Source organism: Bombus fervidus, chromosome 2 (genome assembly GCF_041682495.2).
Source record: "Bombus fervidus isolate BK054 chromosome 2, iyBomFerv1, whole genome shotgun sequence".
In the NCBI taxonomy this organism is placed as follows: Eukaryota; Metazoa; Arthropoda; class Insecta; order Hymenoptera; family Apidae; genus Bombus; species Bombus fervidus.
Window position 1 is genome coordinate 14,191,134 of NC_091518.1, and position 15,376 is coordinate 14,206,509.

At 47.9% G+C, this 15,376-nt stretch overlaps 1 long non-coding RNA gene across 1 annotated transcript; it reads right to left on the minus strand.

Moving 5' to 3' along the window:
* Positions 1–4,411: 4,411 nt before the first annotated feature.
* Positions 4,412–14,530, minus strand: LOC139995355 (uncharacterized). Its single transcript, XR_011801953.1, has 3 exons — positions 9,465–14,530; positions 7,350–7,930; positions 4,412–7,275 (listed from the first exon to the last, which is right to left on the minus strand). It is a non-coding gene; the product is annotated as an uncharacterized lncRNA (long non-coding RNA).
* Between the last annotated feature and the right edge of the window lie 846 nt (positions 14,531–15,376).

Genomic DNA, 15,376 nt, shown 5'->3' on the forward strand with positions numbered 1-15,376 from the left:
AGTGTGTCGATATTATGATTCGAGCATAATGGATATCGCATTCATTTTATCGAGGTATTAATTTTGATAAAAGAAAGGAATGGCTCGACTGGAGATCTAAAATTGAATTTACCGCCAGCAACGTCGCTAAAGTTCTCGAAGTGACTAGTGATAAGCTATCGATCGACGTAGCGGACAGTGGTCAATCTTGTCCGCACAAATATACATCGATGGTGAAAGCCAGTCTGCTAGGATACCGTTCTACCGTCAATCCGGACTTCGGACGACACAACGTGGCCGACCACGACGACTCGCCGGCAATTACATTCTGCGCGCGATAGATAGAGGCCGAACGAAAATGTCCAATTACACGCAACCTTACCACCTACCGCGGCGATCGCCACCGGTGAAGTTTCGTTATCGATCCTGGGGCCCGACATAGTCGCGCGTTAATGAGGAAATCTGTGTGCGCGCGCGCTGAGATCGTGGGAGTAAAGCGTTGTTGACGGTTCGACGCGTTTCTACAGATGAAACAGAGAGAAAGGAGGGACAACGCGGATTGGCCGAAAAGAGAAGGAACCTTCGAAACAGGAAGAAGAGAGGATCGAGGCGGTGGTCGAATCGTTCGGTCGGAGGGGAAGACTCGACCGGTACACACATACTCTCTCTCTCTCTCTCTCTCTCCCTCCCTTTCTCACTCTCTCTCCTTCCTTCCCTCCCTCACTCTCTCTCGCTCCTGGTACAGCACTGGCTGGAGTTGTGGACGATGATGCGCCAGCGAGATAGGGTAGATTGCAGGCCTGCCGCGCGTCCTGTTGGTATCCGTTGGTATCCATGCGCCTGGCCAGAGCTGATACGGTCAGCCCCAGGATAAAGTAGATATTAACACGAGATGATCCGTTAATGAAGCGTATGTTCTACGCCGCGCACACGCCTAGTTCTCTCTCTCCTCGTTCACTCTTCCGTTCTCTTCTCGTGCTCTCTATTCCACGCCGCGAACCAACGACCCCTCTTTCCACCGTGCACCTCGTTTTCCCGCCAAACCGTAGCGTCGATATACGCGTAACTCCCTCTCTTTCTGCCTCGCATCGCTAGTCGACTACCTACCACCTATTACCAACAGCCTTTCCTGTTATCTTATCCGAACACCGGCGACCCGGCCGCGAATTATTATTAACCCGCGGCCGCGTCACACGCCCTGTCTCTATCGTTGGCCTCGTCGACGCTTTCGTTCCCATGTACCTGCCTATTTCTCGGTCGTGTTCCCGCCTGGAAACGCCACGAACGATCCAAGGTGAACCCTTGTCACGCGATCGTCGATACCGGACGAGCAACAGCCAGCATTTCTGCAAATTTTGGAGAAGCTTTTGGGAGATCGCTAAAGTTTCCATACGATCGTAAATTCTAATCGAGAAATATTGCTCGTTTATCATTACGATATTACCAGTCAGCTGTTCCCGGAAATTAGGATTGCACTGGCAACACGAGTGTATCAACTCGTTCTACCGATACCCGGTAACCCTGTTACCTTAATAGACTATTAATACGAATCGTCGTTTACAGGCTTGACTGGTTTCAACACGATCTTGGATGCTGCTCAACCATCACCTGCCAACTATTCGAAAGGTAACAGTTCCCTCCGTCCCTACTTATATCATCGTACACCGCCGTCCGACATCGTGACAACACTTATTCAACGAAATTGGGTCGAAACCGAGGCAAACACGATTGCAGCGAAATCTTACCTAATAACTGGAATTCGCGAGTAAGGGAATCGTTTGGAAAAATCAGCACCGCTATCCGGGTAGAGCTATTAATAATTGGATCGGTGAGAGTCACGTCGGTAACATCAAAACGAGCGTCTAACGAGCTGCTAGAGAAGCGAAACCTTTCGCGGCAAGAACATCGCGAGCTGATTAGACGAGAACTCACGAACAAGCGTACCTACACGACTCGAAGAACGTTAGTTGGATGATAAATCGGGACCGCCTTTTGCGAAACGTTTGGCTAAGTTCCTTAGTATGATTCAAGATTTGGCATCGAACCTCGCTATCCAATTTTATTTCGAATGGTAATTTGTTGGATCGCGATGTTGGGCAACGTGTACACATAAAAAAAAGGGGGAGGGGAAAAAGGAAAAAAGTAAAAAGAGCGTGACGGGAAAAATATCAACGAGAGATTCGAAACGTTTTTGCGCCCGGTTTACACTGGTCGGTAGTGAGTAAACGTTTCGAACGACAACGCAGCCATTTGTGTAAAACTGTTTGCCGATGTTGAAATAATTTTTTAAGCGTGCCGGCAAACAGCGAATAAATTTGCATCGAACATGTTACGATATCGAACATGTTTTTTATCTGGCGTAATGATCGCGTGTTTGATGGCCGAACGGTGTATCGTGTCAGTGCAATCAAAACGATTGAAGAATCAATAATTTACCTTGGACGCGTAATTTTGTTAAATGACAGGTTTACGTCGTAAATTCCTCCGCGTGAGCCGAATTTCATCGATACGCGCGCACCCCCTCCCCCTCTAAAGCGTATATAGTTGATCGTCGATTTTTATCTGGCGCGGTAAAAATTGAAAACCGTTGTGTTCGACATTATCGATTGATTTTCCCTGTGTTTCGGTCGCTTTATGCCTCGATCTTACGCGCGACCGTTTTATTTGCCCCTAATCGGTTTTCTTATCGGCGGCGTTTATCACTTGCCGCATGTTCTGCTCGAATTCATAAATGGCCGGAACAATAAATGGTTTTTGCCAGAGCATCGAAGCTCGGGTCATTCGGATATTCCCGTGTAAGCTGATAACGACCTACATAAACGAGTCATCGAACACTGGACTCATTCACACAACTGTCCTCCGCTGTTGACCACCCACGACATCGATCATTCAACCGTTCTCGAACTAGCCGCGGCTGAACAGACTGAATGGAGATTTCGAAACTCATTGAACAAATATAGAACAAATAGGTGCCGTGTACCGTCCATCGATTTAGCTTCGATACAGTCGGATACGCTGCCAACGATACAAATATCCGACTGATTCGTTCACTACGCGTCAAATGTAAAACTATCCTTTTTCCGAGTTACTGTTTGCCATGCTTAGCTTCGTTATCTTTGAACTCCACTGGATACAAGTTCTTTTTCCTTCGTTATCGTTCTTATACTCGATTAGGCAGAAGATCGGTGGACGAGAAGATGCTCGAGTCGATCGATCGAACGTAAAACTCGATTTCTCTCGGAGTAAAAAGTCAGTAAGAGTAGAAGGAGAGGAAAAAAGGAGAAGGACGAAGGTGAGAGAGCGGCCACGGGCCGACTGGAAGTTTTCAGACGCGATATCAAAGCGGACATCTCGAACGGCGCCAAGGCCATAGTTAACGAGGTCCTCGTCTGGCCATTCAGCAGCAGGGTTCCCTTGTTGTCGTCGTCGTCGTCGTTGTCGTCGTCGTTGTCGTCGTCGTCGTCGTTGTCGATTCGGTACGTACCTGTACGGTTACCTGGGGCCCGTTCATTGCATCCTGGCCTGGCCAAAAACGACATACGGTGTAAATCGGCGGGTCTCGTCGGAACAAAACCGCCCACTCGACGACCACCGTGCTACGCTTTCTCGTTCTTTCTCGTTCGACCACGCTCCAGACGTGTAACACGCCCGAGGGAAAAAACGAACAGGCTACGCGTCGTGTCGCGTCAATGTTCTCTGCCGTTCGAGCACCTCGACGACTTTGAACCGGCCGTTCATTCTTTCTCCGATGACCATTCGAATAATCTCCAAGATCGCGTAATACAACAGAATTTATCGAAAAAAAAAGATCCAACTTTCCATGTGTTCGGAGGAACGCAACGTATGAGAAAGAAAGAACAAAGTTCTCACTGAGTATACAAAAACCAAGTAGAACCGGAGGAAGACGGTCTCGAGGGAACTCGAAAAGAACGAAGGTAGCAAGGAGACAACGATCACAGCGAAGAAATCAGAGAGCGTGAGGAAGAAGGAGAGAGAAAAGAGGCAGAGAGAGAGAGAAAGAGAGAGTCACTAAACCTACCATTCACATGAGGCCGCAGGCCCTCGGAGTACCTGGAAACGGTGCTAATGATATGCCCGGGCCCAGCCTGGTGAATGGAACCTTTCGGGAATTCTTGGACGGTTTCGTAGAATTAGGAATTCCGAGGTCGGGTCCTCGCCGCGCGGCGTTTTCTCCCTCGGTCCTCTCGGCTCGCCCTTTCTTTCTGATTCCCGCGTCTCGCGGATCAGAGCTGACTCCATAAAGAGGTGGTTTGCAGCGGCAAAGAGGCGGGTGGAGCGCTTTGTGGGAATCGCTTCTCCCCTTCCTCTCAAGCGCGTCTTCTTTCTCACCTACCCCGTTCTCCCTCTGTGTCACCTCTCTTTCTCTCTCTCCTCTCTTTCTCTTTCTCTCTCTCTCTCTTCCATACGTACGTCTCTTCTTCCTCCACGACGTCACCGCTCCGGGCTGAGATTTATAAGCGCGAACGAGCCTTTCAGGGACGAACCACCGGCTCATCCTCGAATGGGAACAATTTAGAGAATAAGGACGCGCCAGCGCGGAAGCCACGAGGGAAGCGAAAAGAGGAGCCGTCAAACCATCGCAAAAATTGCTCGACGCGATTGTGTTTGCCCCCGGCCGACTGAATCACCGGAGAAATCGCAACGTGCTGGCTGAGTTTATGAGATCCGACTCCTCCGAGAGACGACTCCTTTGTAACGACACGTATCTCCCGGCTGCCATTGCGGTTACCTTTATCCCCCTTATTTTGCCCAATAAGCATCGTATTTTCCATTCCCCGTGATCCACCACCGAGTCTCTTTGGTTGGTTTTATTTTATTAATTTCCACGGAGAACATAGAGCTTCTCGGTGTCCTTGTACAGAAAGCATCGAGATCGTAAAAGAAGTTTCGGGATGGAGGTCCTTTCATTCAGTTCTTGGAGTAGCTTGGTAGAAGAAGAATTTCGATGGTGGCTGGCGGAGTAGAAAACAGGTTTATCGAGTAACTCCTTGATTCCCCGCGCGCGTCAATTGTTTTATAGGATGTTCCTTCTTTCCACATCCCTCTACGGATCGTGTCTCCTTGCCAGGCCCACCGACACTCTCGATTTCGTCGCTTTTTACACGGTTGTTAGCCGCTACCGCCGTCAAGGTGGCGCCACGCTGTACCATCGCCTCCTTTTAACAACCAAAAGAAAACTTTCCCCTACCGGTTGATCATTTTACGTACCCCTGTTGGACCGCTTTTGCGGCGGCGGTCCAATCAAAACCGAAGAAAGAACCTTGCTGCTTCGTTCCCATTCCTGCGAGATTTAAGAGTTCCGATCTTGATTTGTACTCGAATCGGTTCTGGTGCTAAAGGAACTTGGGTGCTCTTGGTCTAAAGAAACTGAGCTTCTGGCTATATCCAGATTTCATTAGCTGCGCCAGTCGGCGGTGTATCTAAAATCGTTAGCGTTCACGGCATTTTCATCTAATGAGAGTAACCACTATCAAAATGTCGGCCCAAAATAAAACCACGAACAACTTCTCGATACCATGGCGATTACCTGCGATAGTTGCCGAAAGCTATCTGTCATGCATAGCACGTGCTCAGAATACAACGTTGGTCTGGCTTCCCCGAACGGAAGTGGCCGGTAAACGTGCGGTTTCGTTTGATCGGCGACATTCTGCAAGGGAATCAGAGACGCGGTTCACGGAAAGGGAAAAAGAGCAGCGTCGGTTCTAGGAGATCTCGCAGCTTTTCGCTGGTTCTTTCATTTCCTTTCCTCCGACTAACGAACCTATAAATATACATCGCTTTGAAGCGGCGTGTGACTGGCGCGCACGCGATTAAATAACCGGAAAGGCCTTGCGAACCGGTCCGCTTCTGTACTCTGAGCGATGTACCGATAATTATAGAGGTGCGGAGGGCCGGTAATGAGCACGCTTGTTCCATGGACATTAATTGAATGGGCCACGCCTTACAAAAGTAAGGTCTTAACACGGACCTTTTTATTGTACGCTCTTAACGAGATCGAAATGAAGACACTTTCTCGTGAACTTTTTATATCCAACCATTTCGTATCCTGGCTTTCTTTATAATTTTTATATGAAGCGGTTTAAACGCGCAATATACGCTTTGGAAGATATTCATCTAGAACTTGAGCGAGCCGGGAACGATGTTAACGAAACGTCAGTTTCATTTTCAGTTTAATGATATACCCGCGAGTATTCCGAGTTACTTCATACATGACGTTTACATGGATTCTACTTGACAGTGAACAACAGCAATTGCAATTGGAAGATAGCGGCCTCGTTAGCAAGCCCATTCTCCCGGAAAGTAGCGGTCCCTATTCTTTGTACAACCTTTTTCGCCTATCTATCGGTTGAATCAAATTAGTCTTTCCTGTTATACAAGGGAACGTCTTCAAGCCAGCATGGAATTAAATTTAGCATTTCATAAATTTCACTTATATATTATATATTTCTATTTCAACAAACTTCTACCTGTTCCACGACGCTATAACTTTGTCAAAAGCCGTATCTACCGTAATCACATTGTAATGCGATTAGTCAAATCTTGCTGAAATTGAAGTATACGATAAGTGATAAACGACTGTATAGAGTTAATCGCGCAATCATCTTCTTTAGTCGTCGTCTTGCTCTCATCGAAGCTTCTACGCGAGCGACGATTATACGAGCGAAGAAAGAGTGTTCCAATTTCAGGCAAATTTTCCAACACTCGATATTTGCGGAAAAAAGCTCGGTGATGCAAACCCCTCTTCGTACCGCGATGGCGCGTGTTTACCACCCTTGTTCTCCGCTCGTTGACGCCCAGCGAAAGGAGAGAGGCGCAGGGTCCGTTTTATTTTATCAGAAGCGATGGAAACAGCGTGAGAATTCGTTTACCTTTTTCCCATTAAGGAGCGACGGTGTCGAGGCAGGGTCGGGCTTTGCGGAACCGGGCTTGCCGTGTCATCAACGTTTTATTTCCACCACCGCCCCCTCTCATCCTCTTGGCCGTCGGTCCCGGGAACGAACGCAAAAGTTTAATTAATTTCGAGCCGCGGCATTAAGTGGCGGTATCGGTTGCTCCCCGCGCGTTCCTTTCCTCTTTCCAGCTTCCAAAGAAGAACGTCTCTCCTCGAGAACTTTCTCTCTCTTCCTCTCGGCCGCGGTCTTGCTCGATTAAAAATTAGCCCATTCGCTGGCCGTACGACTGTGATAAACTCGAATCGTTCGTCATAGTCCGTGACGAAGCTACACGCAAGCTACACGCCGTGGAATACTATAAATACGATAGACGTGCTTGGATCTGGAGATTCAGAGCGAAATAGGTATATCGAGTGCTCTTGAGGAACGTGTATGTTTCGCGATGTTTATACCTACAATCGTGGTAGAAAATGGAAATAAAATTCCTCTCCAGCTTCTTCCTCTTCTACTTCATCTCTTCCCTGTGTAGAAGTAATAATATCTGCATGAATATCTTCCAAATGTTTACCATTACCCTCGAAACGAAAACGTGTTTCCGTATCGAATTCGTCAAAGCTTCGACACGTCGTTTGCGATCCTCGCCACCTTCGCCCCACGGTCAAGCCTACTCGGTAAGTTTGTTTACTCTGGAGCCGGATCGGAGGGTAGCACCAGTGACTGATCACCTCCGAAACCGAGAAGGGTTTTCGCGGCAAATCCTCGAGGACAGGGGTCGTCGCGGTCGTGGCTTACGTGGCATCGTGGTCAAATACCACCCTTATAGGTCGACGACAGGCCCTCTTAGGCGTCAACCAAACTCCCGTTAGCTTGGAAGAAGATACCAAATATAAATCTGTATCCATGTCGCTCTATTACACAACGTCGACACATTGTATATATAGCTGAGCAATATCTTCTGCATTTCGTCTGCCTTATCCTTTTCTCCGATAACTATTTCCAACGACAAAAGGTTCAGCTTTTCGACTTCCACTTGCTAGCTATTCGAACATCAAAGAATGCTTCGTGAAACAGTGTATACGTTCGTGAAAGCTCGCGACGAAAACGCGCGCCGCGCCCAAAGAGAATCGTCATTCGTAAAATGCAAGTACTAGGAGCTTGGAACACGTGTCCGAATCGTGACGCTTTTTCAACGAGTGTCTGCGAAACACGAATGGTACGGGAAAACGACTAGGGCCGTCCCCGAGAGTTTCACCTTCGTCGAAGAGGCTAGCCGCGTGCTTTTCGCCCGTAGATCGAGCGTACGACGCGCTCACGCCTCCGTGACACGCCTCGATAACAAATCATCGACGATCTGTCGCGAAGGCGCGTGTTTGAGTGCTGCGACGTCTCGAAAAGCGAGAGGTTCGGGCTGACGGGTAAGACGGTGGAAAAGATTCATGGGACCAACGGACGGGAATAGTTTCGTTGACGTGGCGGCTTCGACGACCATGACTGCGAGAACCGCCTCTCGGTTTCTTCGGACGACGCGGAATGCGCTCGTCCCGACTCGTGAATTTCTAACTAGCGATGGGCTTGATGCCGGGATTCAATCGCGCAGTTATGATATACTCTTCGGTTAAGCTACATGGTTTGATGAATAATGAGACTGATGTGGTCTTTGAATGGTCGTGGTTTCGAACGAATGGATAGATTATCGTTAGTCTGTTGAAAGTCGAATATTAATCACGTTCTTAGATATGAAATTGAGAAATTGATAAAAATAGAGTCGATCAGTTTTGCTTCAGGAAAGCTCATATCATCGATTAAAATATTGAGAGAAGATTTTCAACTCGGCGAACGACGAACATCCTTTAATCATGCTTGATGTCATCACTACCAAGCACTTTTCTTTCGACACTCGAGCGCGTAAACTAGCACCGCTACGCTCGAGTGAGCTCTCCTCTCAGCCGACGCGAACGCGCGTATATTTTACGCGACGTCGCGTCGGTCCATCCATCAAGCCGCCGGGCTTTGGCTTGCACGGCAGAGGTTAGAAGTCAGGTAAAGGAACGAGCACGGGAACGAGGCGTCGACGAATTGCCGTCTCCACAGACTAGGATTAGGATACTCGAAGATCAAACGGCGTTGCTTGAAAAACCCATGAAATTTGTCTAACTTCAGACTCTTGCCTGATAAAGACTAATCGCGGGATTTAATCGCGCTTTATCGAAGCTATAAATGAGCGAACTTAAAACCTTGGATGTTCCTTTTTGCGAATAAACGTCGATGGAATGCAAAGAGATAATTGTGTTTTCTAAGCATTTCATTAACCAAATCGGCAGTGACTTAAAGTTTCTTATTGACGAAGGCGACCTCCGCGCGAGCGATTTTTCACTATCATCCATCGAAGATTGTAACTAATAGCGTGTATCGATAAAACGAATCCTTCCATCATGCAGATAGTAAAGTGTTAATCCAATACTTTGCTTCCTGCTTACATCACGATCATTAATCTTCGACTATCTTTACGGCGTGGCAAAAAAGATTCTTGCATGTAACAAAGACGAGTCTTCTATCGTATGTTATACATACCTCGTGGTCCCGTGAGCAGGTCGACGAACACGAAAGCAGCGCCACGCAAAGATGCCCCCTATCGTTATTAGTCCGCCAGAAGCGAGCATCGTTCGCAACGATCCCCTACAAGCGGCCGGTACATTTCCTGCAGCGTGTCCGGTCCATTAAACGGCCCAGAAATATCTGGATGACTGATGAAAAGAATCTTTGTTACAAGTTGCGCGCAGAAACAAGCTCCGGCACGCCGGACGACGCTAATCCGAGTACATTTCGCGGTCGTTCATTAATCATCCCGTGTTGGGGCCTGGACGCGCCTCTCACGGTGATGGCTCGTTGTAAGGGCAGAGGTCTCGATGAGTTATCGGTGCTCGCCGGTGTGTAGCGGGCACGCGGGGCCCTTCCTAGGAGAACAGGCCGCGCGTTCTGCGATCACTTTGAAGCGGCGACGAGACCACGGCGTCGCTTGCAACGCCGCTGACAACTTCGTTCGCCGCGAGTGCTCGCGATCCATTAGGCCGAGAATACCAAACGAACCGTGTACAGCAGCGCACGCCGCGATACAAATGAATTTCCAGATCCTTTGTGAGCTAGATCGAAGCCTCTCAACCAACATCTTTGGATGTGTTTAGTTAGTGGACGATTTAGAGAGTTATCTTTGACGATGGTGGAATTTAATGCGCGACGAGGGTATAGATCTGTTTCTGAGAATTTCCTAGAAGGATTTTATATGTACACGGAATGATTCTTTCGCTGGTGGAAGCTTAATACGTTTAATAAGTCGTAGCCCAAAATAATTCAGTTGAAAGGACATCGAACGTTCGTCTTATTTTCTTAAAACGTCATCTAGACGATATGTCTCCGTTTATAAGATCGTCGAAAGAAGAAACCGTAGCAAACGGATGGCAACGTCGTCGTCGCGAATTTTAACTGTTCGCTGTGGCAAATACATGGAAATCATACCAAAGACTTCGAGGAGAGGGCAAAGACGATCGGCGTCGAACGCGGAAGAGGACCCCTTTCGCGCCGTGTTGCCACGACGGGAATTATTTAAATGGATTACCGCGGCAACTCCGTAGCGAAGTTTTCCAGGGGATTCGCTGATCCGCTCTTAAAATTTAGATGGATTATAAGGTGGGTGGAGGGGGTGGGAAAGGGAGGACCAACCTGTGAAAAGACGAGGTGGAGGAGAAGAGCTGGGTAGGCGGCAGACTTCGTACTTATTATACTTAACGGAGGACGGCGTCTTTTTAAAGGAGCTAACAATGAGGGATGGTGGCCGCAACCCCCTCCCGCCCCATGACCCACCTCCTGCCACCCGTCCACCCGTCTTCAAGAAAATGTTTAATGCCGCGGAAAGTAAGACGCGGTAATTAATATCCATTATCTCCTACGCTGGCGACCTCCATCCAATTAGCTTCACGAATTCTCCGACGCGGAAACCGAGACGCATTAGCTACGGGTTACACGGGGATGAGAAGATCACTGAGCCGATCGACGTGATTTTTTATGTCTTATAGGTGACGTCACAAATCCCTAGAGTGATCCTCTCGCTAGTTAATCCTACGTTCTTTCGATTATTTTTGATCTACGAATTGTATATTTCTCGCATTAAAAAATATCTTGAATTTGATAGAAAAGTTCTTATTGGTATGGGACATGATTTATCGTTCCTGTTCTACGGGACATAAATATTTATAAATATTTTAAAACATCTATTTTCTTTTCTATACCACGGTATGTTACGGGCGCAGTGACATTGTCTTTTGCTTAACGAAAGAATAATTCTGTTATTTTCATAGTAGAATATTAAAATTTACGATCATCAAATCGATTCCCCTGGATGTCAATAAAGTTTCAAACACGTGTCGTGTTCAAACATTGAAACTACGTATTATATATTCTTGGCATAGAACGCCGGGAATTAATCTAAACAAGGAAGACGCGTTCGCGACAAAATCCCGCAACAATACGACAGAACCGACGATCAGCAGTTTCCTCCGGTGTGCTGGCAGACAGCGTGTGTTCGCGGTTAAACGCAGTTGTAATCTTAGAAATTGCCGTGACAGGAATCCATCGTTGCGTCGTGTAAAACACGCTTGTATGCCTGTTTAAATGATATGCTCACACATTCCTGCGGGAGGACCTGCATTCATAGATATAACATGGCGGTTTCGCGTAAAAACTCGTTGTTCTGAAACCTGCGTTCTTCAAAATTACATCGTAAACCACGATTCACGAGAGGAAAAATTAGATATTAAAATTGAACGACGTACGGAGATCGAAGAGCTCGATCGAATCATTATCACTAATTAACACTACTTCCTTGCTGGTGCACGACCCACTCATCGCCGTATTGCTATTGCCTATCTGTTCCTTACGAGTTCGAAGGAAAGTACGTAACGATTTCCAAACGAGAACGAGAGAAGATTAAAGCAGTTACCTCGATCGGAAAACAGAAACGGGTCGATGTTATAATTAGTGTAACAAGCTGGATGTTTGCGGTATTTAAAGTAGTCCGGCAAGAGCCAAGTTGGCACGCGGTGGCCAGTAAACGATTTTCATGCTCGCGTCCCGTCGCGTGATTTGTACGCGTGCCCACCGCTATACTTTCCTCGCTTTGATGTGCATCATACGTTAAAGCGACGAAATGACACGAATGAAAGTCGACTGCGTTCTGCTGTCATAAACGAGGGCGTTACGCGTAATAAGTTTGACACATTCGCCTATTAGAGTCGACGCTGAATAATTACAAGCTCGTGAACCAAGTTGGCTAGCCATTTTTCTGGGAGCCGATACCGGCGGCCCAGCCCTATATTTCTCTCTCTTTTTTATGCGAATATTTTCAATGCTTCTGCTGTATTCAAAACTATTACGTGTACTCCCTAATAAGACTAACGAGAGTTCTACGAGGCAACGTTTCGCCGGAAACCAAAAACAATGCGTTAATTCCGAGCCGGTACCGAACGGTGGCTATCGAAGCCCGGTCACGCGCAAACGATTCGCAAGATAATTTAGCACGCGACACAGCTCGGCTCTGGTACACGGGCCATAATTAAGAGTAGCGACAATTAAACCGTAAACACGGTCTCGTCGAATTAACGTAGGAAGGCGGCGTGGCACGAGTCGCCGATATAACAATAACGCGAACGACACGAGGAAATGCGACGATAAAGAGGGTGGTCTGGTCGGATGGTGCCCGGGACGCGGAAGGGTACAGGTAGAGCTCGCTATGATAATAACACCGATTATCGCGGTATTCGGGAAATTACTGGTAAGCGGCGAGCCCGGTACATAATTGAACACTGGCCAGATACTACTCCGTGGGCGAAGTGCGTGTGAGCGCATAACGAGAGACAGCAACAGCGTTTTGGTTCGCGCTCGCGTGCACCGTTCGCGCGGGCGTAGAAACGTTTCTGCTTGTATTCGTATGGCTCTATGCGTTTTAGACGCGTATGTGTATGGACAGACACGCGGAAACAGCGGGTCGTGTACACACGAACGTGGGAATACACTAGTCGGCCTGCGTAGCTCACTTCTACATCGGTACGGAGGAAACACGGCTATCTATCCGGCGGAGGTTTATACGCGTGTTGCCGCTGTAAACTCGCGCCCGGGTACCGGCTACGTAATCGTACGAGATCCCATTGCATGAATATAATTTGCATACAAGTTGGTTATATGGCAGGGGCCGGCATCAGCTGGCTCGCCCGTATAAACGATTATATGGAGCCAACAGATGTAGGCGGACCCGCGACCCCGCGTACTCCGCGATTGGCGTTGTACCTTTTACGCCCTCCCACCCCCTTCACGCTTGCGTTATCACTAAATGCCCTGCTAATGGCAACGGCCTACAATTTATGGCGCCCCCTTTCGCACGCCACCCTAGTACCCCCGCTTCCTGCGTTGCCATCATCACATCGTTACCACTGCTCTTCGTGATTCTTTTCCATAGGTCGTAAGGCCAGATATATTTCGTTGCATAGATGGTTTATCGCGTTTGCTTGGTTCGCCTCAATCATGTCACTTTACAATGCGTATAAGTATGTACATCCAAATCTTAATCGACAGAACTGGAAATTAATCGTGAAAGGAATCGTAGATTGGTCGCGAAAAGGACGATCGACGCAGCTTTCGTAGGGATGGTAGATATACGCGGATCGCTAGCGCGGCACATCATTAAGCGAGAGTAGTGCCGTCGCGGGGTCCGGCTCGTTCTTTTTTTCCACGACCGCTTGTCGATGGTTTCGCGTTCGTGTCGAGTTAGGCGAGCCTCTTTTTCGTGCGCCGCGGCATCTCACATCGAGCGTCTAATCTAATGGGAGAGCCTCGCCGGACAGAGGTGTGGGCATTTTAGGAGAAAATACCGTGGCGCGGCGACCCGATTGTCACCCGTTCGTACGAGGAACGGAGATAGAAGTAGAGGAGAGAGACAGAGTGCACGAAGCAGAGGCGAAAGAGCAAGGTGGAAAGATCCTTTGAAGGTGCCGCCACCACTTGTTGGTCGATCAGCGGCCCCCTTTAAATCCGATCGCCACTCACCCGCCCCTCCCCTGGCACGTTGCTGCTGCTTCTTCTTCTCCATCGACAGGATAGGCGCCCTTTTAGGGGAGGACACTGAGTTCCCGTGCACGCCTCGCCGGCCACGACGGGCGTTACAGATTTTCGTTTACATTTAGAAGGCCGAAACGCGCCGGACGCGCCAATAAATTCCACGGCGCCCCGCGTCGGCCCTTTAGCGCCGTGCAGCGCCACGCACCACACCGAAGATATCCTCTCTCTTGTCTCCTGACCGCCGTTCAAAGGAAACGGACCGCCCGTGTGCTCGTCCAACGGAATGCATTCTCTCCTCCAACCCAAATCGACGAACGATGGTTAATTATTCTTGCCGATCACGGTGCTAGCCTGTGAGAATCTTTTATAATTTACAACGTACAATCCGTATGTTTCTAAGTTGCGTTGGGTTAGTTTTGCTGATTCCTCGTTACGCTGCTCAGTCAGAACCGAGGTACAATCTCCAAAGACGGTAACACCTCAAACTTCAAACATAAAAGTATCAACACGTGGATTCTCGCCAAAATCCCATTATTTTCCGAAAAAATACAAAACAGCAGATTACGCGATTTGTAAGATGTTCAATCCCAGAGAAACGATCCTTGCGCATTGGTCGGCGGAGTTGAAGTCTGATCGAATGGCGCGAAACGATATGAAGACTCGGGAGGAATAATATGAGGATCATAAAGCACAAGACTGTCTGCCGTTTCTGGCACGCTTGTGTATAATTGGCCTGCTGCCTCGTATTCTTCGCAAGCGACCGTGTGTCCTTGCTTGTATGAAGCAATTTACATGAGGATCCACGCGTGCCCAACCCACGTGGATCCTGGAATCACGCTCGGGCATGAGCCAGAAGTTGTCGCCGCGCCAGAGGCCATTTGCCTTTGAAAAGAAAGGATCTGGAATTGGGAAATGCCGCTGTACTACAAATACGTTTAATTCGACCGCATACTGCGGCTATTCGCCGAATGAATTTGAAAAATTATTGCCCGCTTCATGGTAATGTAATGGTATCCCTGGCGATTTTTTTTTGAAAGAAAGACTAACAGAGATATTTGTTATAAGAAATTTTTACTTGAAAGAATACTATAGCTTATTTAACATTACTATTGAAGCTGATATACATTGCCAATTGAGTAATTTTTATCGCTTGAGTGTTGATAGCAACGTTAGACGCAGAATATTTATCATTCACAAAACGAAATTGTTAACTTCTAGCTATATATACCTAATTGAGAATTACGGTACGTCAGATGATAGCGATGATAAATTCATTCTGCGACGTCGTAGGCGAAAGCGATAATTTCCTTTCTCAATTACGTTGAATGGGGAGGCGTACAAGCAACCCCTGTAGTAATCTCGACTGATCGGCGAGTTTC